Raw genomic sequence first — 19,783 nt, forward strand, 5'->3', positions numbered from 1 at the left:
TTGAAGAGTCAGAGGTACAATGTGTTTAAGTAACTTCTCCAAGATACCACAACTCATAGGTGGTAAATCTAGGACTGGAACCCAGGCAGTCCGGCTCCAGGGCCTGCAGGCTTACCGCCTCCCTCTCACTTCTCCTCTCCAGAACCCCTAGAACCATTTCCCCTATTTCTATATCAGGGTATTTACTATCTCCTGTCTTGAGTATGATCACCTGTATGCTCGTCTTACCCCTTCCTGGCCCCCACTAGACTATATTTCCTATGGGCAGGAACAAAGGTGTCTCCTTTAATTTTCTGGGATCTTCAGCCCAGTGCCCTTCCTACAGTGGGTGCTTAGTGAATAGAACTCCAAATATGTACAAATGAAGTATGCTAGGGTAGTAAGGCAATCCATTTCTTCCTCTTAAAACACTGTGTAGAACTTTAAATACTTGTTTTTCCCCACGGAGGAGATAGGAATCTAGTGGGAGTACAAATGCTTTGTCAAGGCCTCTCCACCCTGACCAAATGTTGCCCAATTCTTGCACAACCTTACAGTCACGTGGGAGGCTCATCCCCCAGGCAGGTGATCTAGCCACTCCTCTCTGCACCTATTCATCATGGTTTTTACCCCCGTTTTCTTTCACTGTGTACAGAAGACTGCATCCTGGCTCCCATACTTAAGCCACTCCAGGAAATCTTGATAGTCTAATTCCCTTGTTATTAGGCAGTTGCGATTGGAAGCTTAAAGAGAAAAGCAGATTCCCCACTCCCCCTGCTTCTCCCAAGGGCATAAGTTGGTTCCCTGCTGGTGGGAGAGTCAGCAACAACTACAAGATTCTAGTGTTTCCCAAATTCACACAGGAGGGAGAACTAGGCTATCCCCAGGGCAACTGATGCCTAGAAGGAACTGATCCAATCCCAGCAGCACAGAATCATTTCCATTTCATATTGAATGTCACTGTTTTCTCAAATATTCAAAATAGCACCCATGCTATTCCAAGGTTTCCCCTTATGAAGAATAACTGGGCGCCATAATTATGGTTTTCTTTGCAGGAAGTGATCACTACAGCTTAGCTACTTTCTCTCTTCAGGATTTAAATGGGGTGAAGGTAAGGGGCTTTCACTAACCTTGTATATGGCAGCCTTCTGTTTCTTCTTTGTGTCCCTGTTTTAAAAACAAAAAGCCCTAACATGAGTTCTAATGATCATCATGGTAATAGGATTTCAAGTTTTTCACCAAATTTTTTATCCATGCAGCAGCTATGGATGAATATAAAACACCCTGGAAGTGAGCGTGTATGTCCCAATGGAGCTTTCCTATTGGCAGGAACAGAGAAAATGGTCATGGAACTCCTCCTCCAACACCTGCCTGACATCACCAGCGCAAAAGCCAGAATTCTCCTGCTAAGCAATGGAAAGGTTGACTAGCTACCATACAATTACCCTGCACTGATCTTATCCCGCCTGGATTCTGAGTTGAACTACTAGGAGGTCACCACCAAAGTGAGTCATGTCATCCTTCGCCTGCCTACAGGATATTCTTACACTGAGGCTATTAGGGCTTTTACCATGAATGAAGCACACCCTTTGGTGCCTTTCCTAGTCCCTCAGCCTCAAGGAAATGCCCACATTGGCAGAATTTTTCTTTATGCTCTTTTGTATGTTCTTGCTCCCATCTGCAATGGATAGGACAAAACAGTTCTCTCCCCAAAAGGAACTATCTAAAAAATTCTCAAGGGCAGTAATATTCTAATGTAATACAATACTGGTTTTAAAATCCCATATTATCTAAGACTGTAACCTAGAACATACAGAGCTCTGCCCACTGGAGAGTACTGGATCCAACAAGCCCAAGGGAACGTTCCTCACCATGCTTTTTAAGCAGGGAAGTGGATTCCTCCCAGGGTCCTGTCCTCAGGAGATTTCCCTGCTCCATCTGGAAAGGTCAGCTCACCCTAAAGATAAACTGGACCTTTTTTCTTCTCTTTCGATGTTAAGAACTACACAACATACTTAAATATTAAACAACATCTCTATCAATGGGGAACTGCCCAGTCCAACAGTATAGCAAAAGCCTGTGCCCAAGCTGGGTGAGATAGAAGAAAGAAAGGCAGGCTGTGAGATGGGCTCCAGCCCAATTCGTTTTCAGCGTAGAGCAGAAACACCAACCACTTCTGGACTTCTGTATTCTCAACATTTAACAAAACAGCTCCAAATGGAGGACTCTGTCTCTCCTGTTAAGCCTTTTATACGGTGCAGTTAGTTCCCCACTTACGTAACTGCTTTTAATATGTGCCTTGAAAACTTGCATGGAAAAAGTTTGGCATCTAGGGGCAGCCCGAGGATGAGCGTTTTCATCCTGGCCAGGCTGCCACAGTCTTGCCCCAGTCTATATGGCATATCACAGCCAAACAGGGACATAAATGCTCCCTTTAACTGTGTCTTGGTTTGGCCAGAGATGGCCTTAAACCAGTCTATTCTCAGGGTTACTGTTCCCTACCTCCAGCATGCACCCATGCTTTGTATTTTCACAAGCAAGATTTGTAGTTTTGGATGATAAATATTTATTGGGCATCTACTGCCCATGGGCCTTGCTAAGAACTGTGGGGTGCGCAATTCATATAAAAACATAATTAGGGCTGGGCGCAGTGGCTCACACCTGTAATCCTAGCACTTTGGGAGGCCGAGGTGGGCAGATCACGAGGTCAGAACATCGAGACCATCCTGGCTAACATGGTGAAACTGTTTCTACTAAAAATACAAAAAAAATTAGCCAGGCGTGGTGGCGGGCGCCTGTAGTCCCAGCTACTCAGGAGGCTGAGGCAGGAGAATGGCATGAACCCAGGAGGCGGAGCTTGCAGTGAGCCAAGATCGCACCACCACACTCCAGCCTGGGCTACAGAACGAGACTCCGTCTCAAAAACAAACAAACAAAAAAACCATAATTCACCCTGCCCTTGCTTTTAAGCTGCACAAACAGCAAATGAGACAAGAGGCTGCCCTATATACACAGTAGCCATAGACTAAATATTTGTTGTTGGTGGTGAGACCAGACATTGTATGGGCTGGCAGAAACACGCAGAAGATCATGGTGGGTTATTTCAGAAGACAGGAGAATCACACCCAATACGGTCAGTTTCCTTTGATTACTCATGTATATCTTTGCAAAATTCTGTTTTGGCTTCCCTGTGGAAAACAGATGAGCAAGTGACCTAGGGGCATAATAGTGGCAATATCTGATACAATTCACAATTTTCAGAGGAAAAAAAAATATTACTTTCTTGATGAGTTTGGTCAGTTTTCTACCAGTCTCTTATGCCATAAGAAGAGAAGCAAGACATCAGTCTGTGGATGACTTTGGGACTCAGAGAGGCTCTGTAATGTGTCTTGGTTTGGCCAGAGATGGCCTTAAACCAGTCTGCTCTCAGGGTTACTGTTCCCTACCTCCAGCATGCACCTATGCTTTGTACTTTCACAAGCAAGATTTGTAGTTCCGTATGATAAGTATTTATTGGGCATCTACTGCCCATGGGCCTTGCTAAGAACTGTGGGGTGCGCGAGACATATAAAAACATAATTCAGTCTTGTTTATTCCTCCCATCCATTTGTTAAAAGACCTCATCAGGTGTGGACACAGTTGCCTTTGGCACCTACTTTATTTTTCCTTTCTTAACAACTGTTTATTGATCACTGTTTTATATCCATCACCAAACTTAGTGCCAAATAGTAGAATAACTATTTTTAGAATAAAATGTAGCATATATGAATTAGACAAAATATAGCACCTTAAAAAAAAGTCTCCTCATTAACTTCGTCTAGATTTTTACATTTTTCAAGGGTAACGGCCCTGTGTTGCCTGTGTGCTGAGTGTAGACTCTAAGTTATGATCCGTGAGGTCGCCATGGGAGTGCTGTGCTTCACACAGCCTGCAATCTACCACACTCTTCCCTCCTAGGCAGATAAGACTGGAGCTCACACAAGGTTTGTTTTCAGCTGTTAACAGATTGATTCCTTGGTAATGTCTCCATTTTAGAAAGGCCATACAGGTTAGTACAGAAATTGCAAACTTCAGCTCCCACTGACGGGTAGGTTTGGCTGTCAGGAGCAGTGTGTGAAAGATTCCGAGGACACCTCTGGGCTCAGAGGTGCTGTGATTGATTAATATTGCCTGTTGTGGGGGTGGACTAGGTGAGGGAAGCACAGGTGGTAGTTATGCATTTGCCATCCCTGATACAATGGAAACAGCAGAAGCTTTGGAGTGAGGCCTCTCAGCTTCAAATCTGGGCTCTGGCTCTGTCTACAAGACCTGAGGCAAGTCATTTGGCCTCTCTACATCTCAGCTCCTCATCTATAAATGGGAATAATATCTATTTCACAGGCTTGATGCAAAGCAGTGGTTCTCATAGTGTGGTCCAGGGATGAGCAACATCAGCATCATCTAGGAACTTGTTAGAAATGCACACTCTCAGGCTCCACCTCAGACCTGCGGGCCGAGTAAGAAATTCTAGGGATGAGATCCAGTAATCTGAGTTTTAATAAGCCCCAGGCAGTTCTGATGCACACTAAGGTTTGGAACCCCTGTTGTTAAGAGTCACAAATAAGTCCTGCAGTACTTACAAGGATAGAAGTTATGTTTTATCAGTCATGACTGATGTAGTCATCTGCCACACAGTGACTAGCAAAGTGCCAGGCTTAAAGCAGGTGCTCAATACATTCTAACTTCTTTTTCTTGTAAAAATATGAGCTGCCAGCCTAAGAACCTAGCGGGTGGAGAAGAGGAGGGGGTTTGTATATTGTTTCGGGTGGAGAAATTAGCTAGTGCAGCGGTTCAAAGACTTAAGCAAATGCTTGGCAAGATGTCTGGGAGATTTCCTCCCCCAAGAAGAAGGAAGAAAGTGGGCCCAGGATTCTGTAGTAGATGACAACAATAATTATTCTCAGGGAAGAATTTCAGGGAAGGGTACCTATACATCACCCAAATCAGTAGGGATTATATAGGATAGATCCAGCCCACAGCAAGCTTGCCTTAAACCTCATTCAGAGAGTTGAAGTTACTTAAGTCCCAAAGGCCTCTATTTAAAATAGTTTCACATGCTCCACAGGACGAACTGAAAATAGGTCTACTGAGGTGCCTGTACTATATCCTATATGCTAGTTATTATATATAATAACCTTATGGTGCCTTCATCCTTCTCTCCCTGTCCCAAATATCATTATGTTGATAGTCTTTGTTTGCCTCACAGGTGTAAACAATGGGGCAGTGATTTCCATTCCCACACAGGCTGTTGTGGGGGTGCGGGGTTGGGGTGGGGGGCAAGGAACAGGCAATATGTTTATAAAGACAAATCACTGATCATTAGGAAAATGCAAATCAAAGCCACAATGAGATACCACTTCACACCCACTAGGATGGCTGATATCTAAAAACAAAAACAAGACAAAACAAAAAACAGAAAATAACAAGTGTTAGCAGGGAAATGAAGAAACTGGAACTCTTATGCATTGCTCGTGAAAATGTACAATGGTATGGCTGCTATGGAAGACAGTACAGCAGTTTTTGAAGAAAATAAACACAGAATTACCATATGACCCAGAAATTCCACTTCTAGGTCTATATCCAAAAAAACTGAAAGCAGGGACTCAAATTGTACACCATGTTCACCATGATTCACAACGCCCAAAGGTGGAAACAACTCAAATGTCCCTTGACAGAAGACCAGATAAACAAAATATAGTGTCTACACACAATAGGGTATTATTCGGCCTTAAAAAGAAATAAAATTGTGAATACATGTTGTAACTTGGATGAACCTTGAAAACATTATGCTAAGTGAAATAAGCCAGACATAAAAGGACAAATACTTTATACGTCTATATATACAATCTACTTGGAATAGTCATATTCATAGAGAAAGTAGAATAGTGATTATCGGGGACTGGAGCATGTGGGGAATAAAGAGTTATTATTTAATGAGTACAGAGTTTCCATTTGAGATGATGAAAAAGTTCTTGAGCAGTGGTGATTGTAGCCCAACGATATGAATGTACTTAATAATGCCATTGAATTGCACACTTAAAAATAGTTAAAATGGTAAACATTTTTTGTTATGTATATTTTACCACAATAAAAAAAGATTTAACCACCTTAACCCCACCACTACCAGGAAAGGAAAACGACAACACAATGCAAAGCTTCTACAGTACTCTTAAACTAAACTCTCACACAAAGTAAGTATCTTGAATAGAAAGGACTCCAAAACCTCTCCCTGCTTGAAATCTAAGATGATAATGGCACGGGCAGACAGTTTTCTTAATTTACTTTCATCTGCCACACTCCAAGCATATCTGCTGTGAAAAAGAGACACAGCTGAAAATGGAGATTTAGCTCTGGCTGTCCAGTGTGTTCACCCAGTGGCTTCAAAATCCCTATTCTCCTTTCCGTTAATGAAGGTTTGCTTCGATCTTTCCATTAGCCCACAAACTGCTATTAGAAAAGCCATTTATCAAATTAACACTGAGCACTGCAAAAGTCATCTGCAAGCGGCGTGCACTTTTCCACGTAGGAGTTGCTATGCCAACAGCTGCTCCATGTGCATTGTACAGAAGTAGCCATTTCAACAAAGTCCTGTTCAACAATTCTCAGGACCAATTAAGTCTTACTGTCCCTTTGCACTCCCTAAATGTGTACACATGGCAAGTACCCCACCAGAATCGGGTAATGACCAACTAAGGGAGCAATTACAAAATCAACAAATTTCCACACACCGAAAACTTTGAAAAGCAGGCAACAATTAGTTTCTCTCTTTAACTTTTACTCCTAGTCCCATCCTCATTCCTCGGGAATAGAGTCAAGGAATTTGGTGTAATAAGAGTCTGGCCAGTAATTCTAGAAAAAGGAGTCCAGGGTGAATAAATTGAAGGAGAGACTGTAATTATTCAGATTGTTGTAATAGATCATTTGCCTGAAGAGCAGACAACTATAAACAAAATGAGGCAAAATCCTCGCATTCTGCTGTTGCCAAATTTTGTTGCAAATTTTTCTGTTAGAAGATGCCTGGGAACTCTTAAATATGTTTAAACTGACTGGCATTATCATGCTTTCCCACATAGACAAGAAATCTGAAAAAGAGAGCTTTAGGAAACGATTTGTCTTGACTAAACAGTAAACTTTACAAGCAATTCCCAACCACAAGCAATCATCCCCAGCCTCATACTATCACTTCTGATTAAATCAAACATTCAATTCAATTTAAAAATGAATCAAAGAAAATAAGCAAATACTGCAGGCACCTGGCTCCAAAACAAAGAGGAATCACCATTATATCAAAGCTTACTGTAAATCTATGCCACACTTCCAACCACGATCAGCAATGGAGGAGAAAAAGCTAATCACAAGCCTTAAAAATATACAATTTCCAAGGATGAGACAGAAACACTGATAGCACCTTTTTCAGCTAAACTAGTTGGATTTTTAAAATAATCTTCCAACTGTCAGCAAATCTGAATGATCCTTTCTTTAAAGTTTTTAACATCATGAAAACAACTGTATAAAGAAGAAAGAGTGCCTTTTTAAAGATATAGATTGTGTCATAAAATTTCAGGAGGACAATAACCAATTAAAATTAAAAATGGAGCTTATTTGAAATCTTGGTCACAGGAATACCACTGAAGAAAAACTTGTTCTCCCAGCTAGCAGCTCCTGGCTCAAAGCATACATATGGGCCACACCGGAGGATCATTTTACCCAGAGTAAGGTCTGGCCCAGCCCTGGAAGCTGTCATCATTGCAGCCTCTTCCTATGTAATCAAGTGAATTATTCTAAGCCTAGAGAAAGGCCTACATGGCACTTAACCTTTTATTTTGCAGCTATTTCTGGGGCACCATAGCCAACACACTGGTCAGAAATATAGAAAAGATGCCGCTTTTCAGGTAACACATTGGTCAGAAATATAGAAAAGATGCTGCTTTTCAGGTCTGAAAATAAGCTTGGGCTGGTTATAGCTTGTTTTCTGAGCCTGGACATGTCAATGAATAAGGGTTTCACTATGATACCTCTATAAGTGGAACTTAATACAACTATGTATTAAATCTTTGTAACTTAGTAGCAAGAGATAGTTCTGATATATTGCTATATAGAAAATGCATTTCACAATAGCATGTAACATGATAATGCAGGCATACCTCATTTTATTGTGCTTCACAATTAATAATATTAATAACTAATAATTAATGTTGAATTTAGGGGAGACACGTCATGTGAATTTACAAGTAGTTCTGCTACAACATGGCATATGAGCTCCTAAAAATCACCACACTATGCAAAACTAAAAACCACAGAGCTTATGGGAAAGAAGAGGTTAGGGTATAACACTCAAAAACTTTCTCAGCAACACAAAAACAATATGGGAACTTAATAAAAATGGTAGCACAGTTTTACACGTGTTAAATGGTTAAGAAACACAGGCATGCCTTGTTTTATTATGCCTTACTTTATTGCACTTTGCAGATGTTGCACTTTTTACAAATTGAAGGTTTGTCAGGCAAGTTTATCCATGCCATTTTTCCAATAGTATGTGCTCACTTCATATCTGTGTCACATTTTGGTCATTCTTGCAATATTTCAAACTTTCATTATTATAGCTATTATTATAATGATCTGCGATCAGTGATCTTTGATGTTACCACTGTAATTGTTTTTAGGCATAAACTGCACCCATATAAGACAGTGATCTTAATAAATGTTGTGTGTGTTCTGACTGGTCCAGTGATTGTTCCTCTGTGTGCGTGTGTGTGTGTGTGTGTGTGTGTGTATATCTCTCTCTCCCCCCCCAATCCTTCCTATTCCCTGAGACACAACGATATTGAAATTAGACCAATTTTAATAACTCTACAATGGGCTCTATGTGTTCGAATGAAAGGAAGAGTCACATCTCTCACTTTAAATCAAAAGTTAAGGAATGATTAAGCTTAGTGAGAAGATCAAACCAGGCATAATATTCCCTTAAGCCAAAGTCTAATCCAGAGCAAGGCCCTAACTCTCTTCAACTCTAGGAAGGCAGAGCAAGGTAAGGAAGCTGCATTAAGAAAAGTATGAAGCTAGCAGAGGTTGGTTTGTTACATTTAAGGAAAGAAGACATCTCCATAACATAAAAATGCAAGGTGAAAGAGCAAGTGCTGATACATAAGCGGCAGCCAGTTATTTAGAAGATCTAGCTAAGATCATTGATGAAGGTGGCTACACTAAACAGATTTTCAGTGTAGATGAAAGAGCCTTATGCTGGATGAACATGCCATCTAGGACTTTCACTGCAAGAGGGGAGAAGTCAATCCCTAGTTTCAAAGGACAGGCTGACTCTCTTACTAGGGACTAATGCAGCTGGTGAGTTTAAGCTGAAGCCACTTATCATTTACCATTCTGTAAGTCCTAGGGTTCTTAAAAATTATGCCAAATCTACTTTATTGGTGCTCTATCAGTGGAACAACAAAACCTGGATGACAGCACATATGTTTATGTGCTCGTTGTCAATGCACCTAGTTACTCAAGAGCCCTGATGGAGACGCACAAAATTAATGTTGTTTTCACGCCTGCTAACACAAGATCCATTCTGAAGCCCATGGATCAAGGAGTAATTCTGACTTCCAAGTCTTATTCAAGAAATTTTGTAAGGCTATAGCTGCCATAGATAGTGATTCCTAGATGAATCTGGGCAAAGTAAATTGAAAACCACCTGAAAAGAGTTCACCATTCTAGATACCATTAACAGCATTTGTAATTTGTGGGAGGATGTCAAAATATCAGCATTAACAGGAGTCTGGAAGAAGTTAATTCCAAACCTCATGGATGACTTTGAGGGGTTCAAGACTTTAGTGGAGGAAGTAACTGCAGATGTGGAAGAAATAGCAAGAAAACTAGAAGTGGAGCCTGAAGATGTGACTGAACTGTTGCAACCTCATGATAAAACTTGAACAGATGAGTCAAAGCTTCTTACAGATGAGAAAAGAAAAGTGGCTTCTCAAGATGGAATTTGCTCCTGGTAAAGATGGTGTGAACACTGTGGAAATGACAACAAAGGATTTAGAATATTACATCAACTAAGTTGATAAAGCAGTGGCAGGGTTTGAGAGGATTGACACCAATTTTGAAGGAAGTTTTACTGTGGGTAAAATGCTATCAGACAGTATCACATGCTGCAGAGTCTTTCATGAAAAGAAGACTCTATTGATGTAAAAAACTTCATTCTTGTCTGATTTCAAGGAATTGCCACAGCCACCCCAACCTTCAGCAACCGTCACACTAATCAGTTCTGCAGCCACCGATATGGAGGCAAGAACCTCTCCCAGTAAGAAGATTATGACTCACTGAAGGCTCAGATGATTGTTAGCATTTCTTTTAGCAATAAAATATTTTTAAATTAAGGTATAGACATTGTTGGCCAGGTGCGGTGGCTCATGCCTGTAATCCCAACACTTTGGGAGGCTGAGGCAGGCAGATCATTTGAGGCCAGTAGTTCGAGACCAGCCTCGCCGACATGGCAAAACCCCATCTCTACTAAAAACACAAAAATTAGCTGGGTGTGGCAGCACATGTCTGTAAATCCCAGCTACTCGGGGGTGCTGAGGCACCAGAATTGCTTGAACCCAGGAGGCGGAAGTTGCAGTGAGCTAAGATTGCCCCACTGCACTCCAGTCTGTGCAACAGAGTGAAACTGTGTCTCAAAAAGAAAAAAAAAAAAAGGTATGTACATTGTTTTTTAGACATAATGCTAAAATATAAACATAACTTTCATATGCACGAGGAAACAAAAAAAAATCATGTGACTCGTTTTATTGTGATATTCACTTTACTGTAGTGGCCTGGAATGAACCTACAATATCTTAGAAGTATGCCTGTATTCTGTAATTATATATCAATATTCATGATATAGAGAAAAGTATGTTCACCAAAGAGTTAACAGTGGTTATCTCTGGGTGATGGAATTTTGGTGATTTTTATTTTTATCTCCATGCCTTCTTTTACTATGACTTTTTATGGGGAACATGTATATTTTTTATAATCAGAAGAAAACAACTTAGCAACTTTAAAAATAATTTTACAGGGGAGACAATTCATGGAGATGGATGTGTGTGCACATGGTCCCAGGGCCTTCCCAACTCCCCTTGTGCTATAATCTTCCAAAGAATTTGAGGGGGCTCTGCCCCTCTTGCCCTCCACCCTCAGAGCCCAGAGCACCCCTGGGTGACGTTTGCAGATCCCTGCCCTCCCTCTACATCCTGCCCTCGGTCCAGCAGTGTGAGTGAGCTGCTCCTGCACTGGGGCCAGCCATTCAAGGAGCAAGGAAATATTATGCAAGAGCACAGGAAGTCAGAGGAGACAGGATTCTGGGCAGGCCTGGCAAGGAGTCTGTGTGAACTCCAGTGAACAAGCAGACTTTGCTCAGTGGGGCCGAAGCCAGCAGAAGGCCTTCCCAGGGCAGCAAAAGGGAGCCGTCCACCTCATGTCTCTGGCCAGTGGGCAGCCATCCAGAACTTGATGTACCTGATGTGAGGCAGATAAACCCAAGTCTCAATATTTCTACTCTTCTGGCCCAAGTTCAAGGTGACTCCCCAACACTTATGCACTGTGACTCACCTCCGTCCCACAGTATGCACCCCCGCCCCCTCTGTACAACATGACTTCATTCAGTGATTTTCAAACCTGCTCCTCTCACAGCCATCAGCTTTCCAGCTCAGTCCGTTCTCACTGTCTCAGAGTGAGGGACACAGTTCCTCCGAGTTGCCTGCATGGGTTGTCTCACATCAGTATCAGCCCTGAAAACTTCAGATACGTTCATGTATATGAGTCACAGTGGCCACAACCTCTTCTTTTGCAGTAGTTGATATTTTGGAAGCCCCAATCCAACTGGCAGGGCAGAGATCATATCAGCCATCTAACAGAAGTGGAAACTGAGGCACAGAGGGAGTGCAGTGTGACCTAGTTGAGGGTGCTCTCCGTCACCCCAGCAGCCTGCCTCCTTCTCCCTGGCATCAGGAGATGGAGACACTACCCCTCCTGCAAGCACAACTATTCCTTTTTGTAGAAACCGCTGGGCAGCCCACCTTCTCGTACCCCAGCCCACCTCCTTCTTGAGGGTGGTGGTCTTGCTGCTGTCATGGAAGTGGGTTGGGCCATGCCCAACAGCGACTTCCAAGTCTCTGCCCCTCTATTCCAACAGAACCTCCTCTTGGAGAATGGGGAGTTCCTTCCTCCAGCTCCCGACCAATCATCTTTAATCGTCCACCTTCCTTCCCTCTAAGGGAGCATGTGAAAACAGGAGTCAGGACGAGGCTCCACTTGAAATTTATTTCACAATGGAGCTAGAACCCTATTGGGGATCTCTGAGCCAATTTTGACTGGTTCCCACTTACTAGTCCATTGTGAAGATGGGGAAACTGAGGCCCAGAGAGATCATCCAGCTGATTAGCACTTGCCTTTGCTGTCTAGCAGGCTACACAAACAGGACGTTTTCCTGAACAGAAAGGACCTAGATCTGAGTGGAGAGATAGCCAGGGCTGGGTAGAAATGGGGCTGTAGTCCTAGGACCCACAATCCCTTTGGCATCTGTGGAGGTACAGGCAGTGGTGTTTCAACACGCAGAGCCAGCCATGTAGAGAGTGACACCCACCCAATCACTGCCCCTGACCTGACAATTGCTAATTGTGGTAAGAACCGACAGTGGCATTCTCCTGGGACTCTCTTGTGTATTTCCAGACGCCACCAACACACAATGGCCTCTACTCCTCCGGTGTAAACATTGCCAAATAAGACAAACAATAACATCACCACGACAGAAAAATAAGGTGCCAAGAGAGACAGCATGGGTCTGTGGAAAGAGTCTGGGTCTGGGAGCTGTTCAGGTAGGCACTGCCACTCTCTGGTTTTGTGATCACATTTTTGTGCCTAAGTTGTTTCATCTATATGACAAAAATGACAAAAGCTTCAATCTACATCAAGAGCTTTGAAAAAAAATTAAGCACTGAACAAATATAAGAAATAATAACGTTGAAGACAAAGACCTGAAAACCTCAGATTATTTCACTTAACAAACATTTAAGGAGCACCTCCTGTGTGTAGGCACCGCCCCAAACCCTGAGGATATGGCAGTAACCATGTAATGCATGGTCCCTGCCTTCATGAAGCTTACAAACTAGGGGGCAGCAAAGGTGACAGATAATAAGCAAATAAATTACGACATGTGGGGCTGGTCACCATGGCTCATGCCTGTAATCCCAGCACTTTGGGAGGCCAAGGCGGGCAGATCACCTGAGGTCAGAGTTTGAGACCAGTCTGGCCAACATGGTGAAACCCCATCTCTACTAAAAATACAAATATTAGTCTGGCATGGTGGTGCGTGCCTGTAATACCCGCTACTCGGGAAGCCGAGGTGGGAGAATCGCTTGAACCTGGGAGGTAGAGGTTGCAGTGAGCTGAGATCCCGCCATTGCACTGCAGCCTGGCGACAGAGTGAGACACTGTCTCAAAAATAAATAAATAAATAAATAAATAAATAAATAAATAAATAACAACATGTGGGAAGTACTGCTAAAACAAAACAAAACAGAACAGGAGGGAGGTTAACTAAAGGAGGTGAGAAAATGCTTCCCTAGGGAGGTGATATTTAAGCTGAGACCTGAAGGCAGAAGTTAACTGGCCAGCCTCATGGGTGGGGCTGAGGGATGAGCAAGCTTAGGCATTAGGGGCATCAAAGATGTTACAGATGAAGGATCAGAGGCCAGAGCTGAGTGGCCTGTCACATCTCATGGTCAGTATGTAGCACAGCCAGGCGTTTGCACTCAAAGCCTTTTTCCCACTTCTAGTAACACCGGAAGGACAAGGTATCTTTTAGGTGTCAGCATTCACTCTGTTTCTCTGCTAGTAGCTGTCTGACCTCTTAAAGACCTTGGGCAAGTCATCTGCTTTCTTTGGGAGCCCACAATTAGGTCTTGCTCATAAGATGCAAAGCAACAAGTAGGACCTGAGCAGACATGGTACAGATGTAGCTCTTTAGGTTTAGAGATTTGGGTGTGCTGAGTTGAAGGGATATTCCCATTCTCGACAGAATCACGTCTTGCACAAACCATCTCCATCTCCACAGGGGAGGGAAAAACAGGCCAGATGTAGAAAGGAGCATAACTGGTCAGACCCTTTAGCTAGAATCCTGGAAGTGTCGTTGGTCTCTTGGGTATAATCAGATTTCCTCACATCTCAGGGTATGGGCAAAAATAGAACTGATACCCAAAAATCATTATTAGTAAAAACTAATAATTCTGAAAATCCCAGCCAGGTAAGAAATTTAAAGGCCTGAGAGCAAGAGTCTCCTAGCTTTTCCTAAGGCTGCCTTCCAACTGCAGCCAAATCACATCAACAGGCAATAATGTGCCTAATGATTATATTGCTGTGCTTGTTAATAATGATGCCTTGAAGGTCTGCCCTTTAAATTTTTCAAAGTTCTATTGAGATAATAGTTGCAAAAGTGATTTTAAAAATATAATAGACTTTAAAAATGCATGGTTTTATGAAACTCTAGCTCATTTCAAACTCATAATAGTACTCTGAGAAAGCAGCAAATATGTCTAACCCCACTTAGGAAAGGGGTTAAAGAAAGTAAGGTTAAATTACCTGTCCTAGGTCACACACATCAGAGAAAGATCTAGAAAAGTCTTTCAAACTCCTAGAGACTTGAGAGCTCCTCTGAACCCCATGTGGAGGTAGGCTTTGCCAGGGACACAAAAAAAGAGAAGGTGACTCGGGAGCATTTATAATCCGTTTGGCAAGATAAAAGCCAAGAAACACAGAACCCTGTGGTCATCCCAACGCTAATTTTGGAGGCAAAGAAATTCAAGTGGGTGAAAGTTTGTCTCTCTCCAAAATAAACATGTACTGTGCCTTGGCCCTGAAGATCTAACTCAAGAAGAATTAAGTTGTCGTCATTGCCCTGGTAATATCTGGAGCCATACAAGGAGATACAGGTGGCCTGGAATCACCAAGATTATGTTGATTTGGGTATGGAAAATGGTTTCAAATGTGCTCAAAAGAGATGACTCAGGAACAAAGGGATCAATGCTCACAGTCACCCAGACTCCTTTCTGCCTGGGTTTTCTGCTCACCAGGCTTTCCCAAGGCCTTGGGCTGGCTGGCGGCCACAGTGACCACACCACCCTCAGGTGTGCCCATGTCTCAACATCTCACTAGCCAAGGTGGGGAAAAGTACTTGCTAGGAGTTCAGCAAAGGCAAAGTTGGAACTTTTCAAAAGGATGTTTTACTTTAAAAAGGAAGAGAAAAGGAAATGAACACAAAGGAAAAGACGTGGATATGTTCACAGGTTTCACACCCTAACAGATACCTAGTCACAGGTTAGCTTGGTAGGACATCTTCCTTTTCCTTCTGGAGGTCCACCTGGAGCTGTGAGAAGGTAGATGCTAGACTCAAATTTCTAGCCATGGCAAGATTTGGGTAAACAACACTTTCTAGCCTAGGGGAGTTCTTAGGAGATTCTTGAGACTAGTCCCTTAGTTTGGGCTGCGCTGTGCTCCAAAGCTCTCTGGCACCTGCAGTCTTTTCCTGGTTCTGACAGTCCAGGCTCCTTTCCACCTAACTGTAGAGGGCCCTTCCCTGCTCTCGGGCCTGAGGCTCAGCAGCCTGCACAGAGTAGGCAATGAGCAGAGAATGACTGTGGAGCGAGTCATTGAACCAACCAATCCTGCCTGGGCCAGGCAGCAGTTTCCCAGTTTTACAAGCATTTATTGATTACTAGAGGGACAGAAAAGGAATAAGAGGCCAAATATGCTGGGTGCAGTGGCTCACGTCTGTAATCCCAGCACTCTGGGAGGCCGAGGCGGGTGGATCACAGGTCAGGAGATCGAGACCATCCTGGTTAACACGGTGAAACCCCGTCTCTACTAAAAATACAAAAAAATTAGCCGGGCATGGTGGCAGGCACCTGTAGTCCCAACTACTGGGGAGGCTGAAGCAGGAGAATGGCGTGAACCTGGGAGGCAGAGCTTGCAGTGAGCCAAGATCGTGCCACTGCACTCCAGCCTGGGCAACAGAGCGAGACTCCGTCTCAAAAAAAAAGGCCAAACATGCAGTTGTCATTGTGAGGTTAAATTCTAAGCCAAAAGTACTCAGGAGTTATATAGCCTCCCTCAAAGTACCGGTGGACAGAATGAGCTAAAGTGACTTGGATGAGACCCGCTGGCCTCTACTGGTCCCTGGAATGGAATCTTCTCCAGTGATTTGGGATCTCTGGCCAAGGCCTGGCCCACAGTGTTCAGGTATGACTTTAAGTGTTTCTAAATTCCTCCAGGGGAAAGGTTACACCTGCTCGAGGAGGGAAAAATCCCCAGCTGCTCTACCCAGGTGACTTCAGGAAGACGGCTCCTTTTTTCCCTCTTCTGGTGGTATCATCCCAAGAACTTGAGTTAGGGCTTTAGGGAGTGTTGTGACCAAACACTAGGAAAGGAGAAGGTCAAGGAACAGCTTGGTCGCAGTGCTCCGTACAGGGTGTGCAATGAACAGTTATTGGTAGAAATTGATCAAAGGGATGGTCTGACTTGGATTTGGCTGTGTCATGCCCTACAGATAGTGGGATATTGAAGGGACTGTTCTCTTTCCATAATGGTTAGACTCACTCAAAAACCTAGAATCCAGAATGAGAAAGGGACAGAATGAGAGCCTTATCAAATAATGAGGGGGACAAAGCCTTTACCATCAGAAAGAGAACCTTATCAAATAATGAGGGGGACAAAGCCTTTACCATCAGAAAGAGAACCTTATCAAATAATGAGGGGGACAAAGTCTTTACCATCAGAAAGAGAACATGGGGATGAGGGTCACTGCTATTTTAGGATACAGCAAGCTGTCCTCTTCCAGCTCCCACTCCGTGGACTAGGAGACTCAGACATGGCGTTTATTACCCTGAGAAGTGGTACAGGCCAAAAAGAAACATATATCAGAGTGATTTGGGCACATTCACACATGCCTGATTTACTAAGGGCTAGCAGGGGAGGCTTTGAGGTCAATATTATAGAAGACAAATCATGGCCTCCTCCAACCACCCACTTGATGCTCACACTAGAGCTAGGCTTCTGGTTGGAGGGCTAATGATGGAGATGCCCTGAGCAGCTTCTCATGTGCCAGAAGAGGCATGCACTGCTCCCATGGCCCCAAGGCAACCCAAAGATTCCATCACAACATGACTCAGGAAGGCCTGCCCCTAAACTTCCCAACACCAGCCCAGGCCTGGTCCTCATCTCCTTTCTGCTAACAGAGCTCCAGATCCAGCTCTGGAAGGAACTGGCTCACCAGTCCTGGCCTGCACACTCTGTTTATTCCTGCCTTCTCATTTTACTTATGCAATTCACCTCAAATGGAATGCCCCATACTCATCTGCCTATCCAAATTCTACCTAATCTTCAAGACAGACCTAGGTCTTCATGCTCCTCCAATAAACCTCCCTCTAATCTCCACTAATCACTTCCATAACTATTCCCAACACACAAGATCTATTTACCCTTACTCACTCTCACTTAATTACTATCAATCTTCCATTGTTTGCTCAATGTTTTATCTGAGTTGGTTGTGACTTCCTAACAAGATGGCAACATTGTAAAGGCAGCTTGGACATCCATTAACATAAATCATCTTATATTGCTTAAACAAATCATTTTAGGACATCCTGAGTGCAGGGTCCATCTAATGCCTCTTTGTAACCTCACGGTACAGCATAGCACCTGAATTTGGGAGGGAACCTATAAACATCTACACACAGTGATGATTCCCACAAACCCTGCTCTACGCATGGTGGATAAGCAATGAGGATAAGTTAGGTTGATGTGAGCAAAGTGTCTACCTGTGCTTCCAGTTCTCTACACCAAACTCCCAAAGTTCCTGACATAGACAGAATTACTCAGTCTACAAATAATTACTGAGCACCTCAAGAGACCTCTATTCTGACTTCTGTGGGGAAAAAAGAACAGGAAAAAATGACTGGGTCTTTGCTCTTGAAGGGCTTACCACTTGAGTGGTGATCAGGGACATACGCCACCCCCAACCTTCAAAAGCAAGTTGTAAAAGCATCATACAAATAACAAAATACAGACTGAAGACCATCTATAAACACAGGGGTAACCAATGTGCAGTTAATCAGGGAAGGCTTCCCAGGGAAGATGATCTCTGAACTGAGAGCTAGTGCCCTCTTGCACAACTTCCCCATCTTGCTTTTAACTTTGAGATTAAGCTGGAGTATTCTGTTTGGCTGTACTCACATTAGTGTATAAGGCATTCTTGAAGTGAAGCACTGATATAATACTAGCCTGACGTTTGCATCTGATATAAAGTTATGTATCAATAAGACCTGACTGTGGTCCCCCAAATTTTTTCTTTTCCTTTTTCTTTCTTTTTAAAGGGAAATAAGTAAAGGGGTCAAATCTACATGAATAAAGAAAGCAGAGCTTGTGAGGCAGGCTTTCCAAGTAACCCAAGGGACATGAACAAAGCAATTCTATTATTTTTTTTAAAAAACTAAGCACGATTTCAGAGCCCCCCCCAAAAAAAAGCAAGCAAGGTATTAGGGCACATCAGAAAATCAGACATCCTTGGCCTTCAGGAACATGCTATATTGTTAGAAAGGCAAAAACAAATAAAGTGTCATTAGATAACAAGGAAATATAAGCAGGCTCTTTGGCAAACAACCAAAAGCTAGTAATGCAGGGAGTGGGAGTGTCACTGTGGAAATTTCTACGCTCCCTTAGTGATTTTGTGTAAGATTTCGGGAAGCCTGGGCTCACAATAGGAAAGTAGGAGCTATTTGAATAGGAAGAGAGGGGAAAAGCATCCAGATGGAGGAGCTAGTGTGAGGGAATAGAAGTGGGAATGAGTACTGCAGCACTGCCTTTGAGGCTGTGGGAGGAGGCTTGTGTATTAGGAACTCAGGAGGCACAGTGAATGATGGTGAATGGGCGATAGAGGTGAGGTGGGGTCCCTTGTAGTCAGCAAGGTGAACTCCCACTGCCATGAGGCCAAGGACCCATGTCTTTACTGAGGCCCTGAGTGTCTAGCTAATCTTTGGAGATCCCTAAGAGAAACCCAAATCCACAAAAGAAACCCCTATCCCACTCTGAAGATTCTCTGTGCTCCGAGGATAGGACAATCCCGCTGAGGAGGCCTAAAACAGCTGCAGGATCAGCACCACGTGGACCTCTTCTGGGGGACCAGGAAAGCGATCTCAGCAGCCAGGGTGCCTTCCAGTCAGTTGGCAGGGAAATGCACGGGGGCACTAATTTCCATGGAACTCTGGAAGACTCCAGAGAGTCAAGGGACCACACAGTGCCCAGCCACACAGACTAGGATTTCTTTAGATGTCTTGGCCATGACAAAGGCCCTTACCAAATGGGAGGTGCACATCAGCTGAGGCAAGACAAACAGAGTGATAGCAAGAAAGCCAAAAAACCAAGAAGAGCCTCAACTCCCATGCCCCACCCACCAATAATTCCCCCTAAGTCCCGGGTACAGAATAAAAGACAGACTCCCGCTGCACAACGATATGGTTACATTTATAGAAGCTCTCTTGTCACCAGTGAAATGTGACCTTCATACTTTCCTTATCTTAATATCTGGGTAAACATTTGTTGTGCAAGCACACAAATAAAGGTTCTAAAGGTGAAATGTGGTGTGTCCAGCAACACCACACTGCTCCAAACCCAGGCCCCAGAGAGTCCTTTTGGCTCTGCAGAGGACTTCTCTCTCCCTTCACCCTGGGCACCA

At 43.4% G+C, this 19,783-nt stretch overlaps 1 protein-coding gene across 2 annotated transcripts in view; it reads right to left on the reverse strand.

Moving 5' to 3' along the window:
* Nucleotides 1–19,783, reverse strand: part of EPAS1 (endothelial PAS domain protein 1) — an 89,339-nt gene that overhangs the window by 59,652 nt on the left and 9,904 nt on the right. Inside the window, exon 2 of one of the 2 annotated variants that reach the window (XM_054677824.2) lies at nucleotides 1,110–1,146. The exons of the other annotated variant lie outside the window; for it this stretch is intronic. The gene's annotated coding sequence lies outside the window, so the exon portion shown is untranslated. The remainder of the gene's footprint in view (nucleotides 1–1,109; nucleotides 1,147–19,783) is intronic. 2 annotated transcript variants of the gene reach the window in all.

The sequence above is a fragment of the Pan troglodytes genome, chromosome 12 (genome assembly GCF_028858775.2).
Source record: "Pan troglodytes isolate AG18354 chromosome 12, NHGRI_mPanTro3-v2.0_pri, whole genome shotgun sequence".
Classification (NCBI taxonomy): Eukaryota; Metazoa; Chordata; class Mammalia; order Primates; family Hominidae; genus Pan; species Pan troglodytes.